The sequence below is a fragment of the Saccoglossus kowalevskii genome, chromosome 4, assembly GCF_978046115.1.
Source record: "Saccoglossus kowalevskii chromosome 4, keSacKowa6.1, whole genome shotgun sequence".
NCBI lineage: Eukaryota > Metazoa > Hemichordata > Enteropneusta > Harrimaniidae > Saccoglossus > Saccoglossus kowalevskii.
This window is the reverse complement of record NC_140644.1, coordinates 11,756,530-11,759,163: the sequence shown is the minus strand read 5'-3', so window position 1 is coordinate 11,759,163 and position 2,634 is coordinate 11,756,530. Positions and strand designations below refer to the sequence as shown.

At 33.7% G+C, this 2,634-nt stretch overlaps 1 long non-coding RNA gene across 1 annotated transcript; it reads right to left on the bottom strand.

Annotated features, from left to right (window-relative positions):
- Positions 1–321: 321 nt before the first annotated feature.
- Positions 322–2,341, bottom strand: LOC102807226 (uncharacterized). The gene is made up of 3 exons (XR_014929155.1): positions 2,164–2,341; positions 1,308–1,457; positions 322–897 (listed from the first exon to the last, which is right to left on the bottom strand). It is a non-coding gene; the product is annotated as an uncharacterized LOC102807226 (long non-coding RNA).
- Between the last annotated feature and the right edge of the window lie 293 nt (positions 2,342–2,634).

Below are 2,634 nucleotides of genomic sequence, written 5' to 3'. Positions count from 1 at the left end.
GTTTGTATTTAGCATAGCAATTTTACTGTGTCAGTTAGGCTATTGTGGTACAGTGTGTAGTGTTCTAAAATAATAACAGCTTTGGTAAAGATATTTGCTTCATCATAGTCAGAAGCTGATGACAAGCATACATCTTTGTGAAAAATATGGAAGATATCTCTCTATATATGCCAGTAACGTGAGTGGAAATAACATATCCAACAATAGATTTTTTATCATAGATCTCGTCTGGTCTCTTCTTTTAAGTATAACCCCGTTTGCAGGGAATGTGTTTTCTAAACTATACGTATTGAACGAATTAAGTAAAGTACGACTACACAGTCAAAGTTTCCATTGCTTTATTCAGTATATACAACATCGAATACGAATAATTATTCTACTATGTGGTTGAACCAATTCCTAGAGCATGTGTTTTTGAGATCATAAATTGTTGTTACAAGTAAGAACATTAAAAAGTAAAAACATTAATTTTAGTCTTTTTTAATTATTAAAAACAAACGTGACTAAAATACTTGTCAAAGTACCAGATTTACCAAAAGATATTGCAGTGTTCTCCAGAAACTAAAATGATGTATGGATTAATCATATCACAATATAGTAATAGCACATATAATAATGTTCACTCCTAAAACTACCTCACCTCATGTATTTCAGGTAACTGTGACGAAAATGTGATATAATTTTGTATTGTCGCATTCTTTTTTTTAATAGTCTTGTCAAGTTTTGACAACATACAGTGTTGCCAATGACTGACTGTCAAATGATAACATATACCATCCCAGATCTTGACACATACATTTGTCAAAAAACATCTCCTGTCCAGACGATCCTTTATTCAATATTCAAATATTCAAATTGATCCACACGCAAAACATTCAAACTGACACGGACAAATACCTGTTGGAGAAAAAAATTAAATGTATTGTTAATATGTTTGGAAGTATGATATCCTGCGATTATTTCTGCCTATAGATCATGCTGCTGACTCACTCAAGAGGAAAAATAATCAAGCATAATTGTGGACGAGTAATAACAAAAAAAGAATTCCCCTGTTAGTGTTAATGCAAGTATATGGCTGGTGGATACAGTAGTCAACCATGTAAAAGTACAGAAACAGTTTATCTAGTTAGAAACAACCGTTTTGTGTTTTTCTACATTGAACAAAATAATGTGATGTGATTCTGATTTCAACAAGACAACATCTTCTAATATTTCGTCTCCAGAAATTTCGAACTGCGCAGCAATGACATTCGTGTAACCCTGCTCATCTCCAGAAGACATGTATATTAAAAATATGTGTTACACACCATAGACCTCTCGATAATTGACACAGGTACTGCAGCCACAATGGAGAGAACTTTGATCGCACCAACCATAGTTAGAACAACAGTAATGTCGACTGCATGGGTTACACGGTGTTCTGTGGTCACACGTTAAATCCTTGCTAAATATATCATCTGCCAAATAAAGTGATTAATACAAATATGTTATCTTTACCTGCACATTGGTGACGGGAAATTGATATATGCAATTTATGAATGACACATGACATGACAAGGAAGGTCGAACTATGAAAAAATTACATTTAGGGTAGTACATAGTTCGTAGGGTTCTACAAGTATCGTGTCTAGCGGTTTCGGTACTACTTGAGCTTACAAATGCTACCAATAATTCTCATATAGCCTTGTTTCTGAATCACCTTGTTTCTGGTAAGGTCATGGTAATAAGCTTTATTTTTACATAAAATATCAATATTAACATATAAAAAAACTAGTGCATTATTAACACTGGGTACATGGCATGGTCAAATCCACGAATCCGAAATTATGTTTTTCAAAAATTGTAAGAAACTAGTTTTACTGCTTCTAAATTAAATGACAGTGCGATAATCGCTAGTTTGTAACAGAATATCATCTCGCGATCTCCAAAACCACATAATTGGGTTTTACAAATCCGATGTGCAAGTTATTTTATGGACCTGGCCTATTTTGTTTATAACTCACCTATTCACATTTCTCACCTTCATTAATCATTTGCCCTAAATAAGTGAATAAATTTCACTTGTTCGATTTTGAGCAGTACTAATTATACTGGAAGAAAGGCAACTTGTCTAATAGTAAGATGTTATGAATATAAAACATAGTGTTCAAGTCTACTGCTTACCAATTCCAAAATACAAATGACACGTTTCAGGATTGAATAAACTGATATTGCGCTCAGACCCAGCTTGGATTTCTTGGGTAGTATATTCGTCAGTCTGTTTATCTGTCGTGGTTAACACTTCAGATGTCAATTTCGCAGTCTGCTCGGTGGTGACAGTTGTCTGAAACTCGTCAGTCCATATTTCTGATTCTAAAGTGGTGGGCCCGGTAGTTAATTCTTCGGAAAAAACCTCCTCTGACGTCATACCCGTCACTGAGCTTGAATTTGCGTCTTGCGCATCTATACCTCCATTGTGTAGATTCCAAGGCATTCGTATGATTATCTTATTCTGTGAACAATGCGAAGTATCTCTATATATGCCTGTAGAAATATTAACAATGGGATTTATTTATATTATTTATTTATTAAATGGGTGTAATAATATGGCTGTATACGAAATATAGTTGAATACAAATTGAATTAAAATCAGAT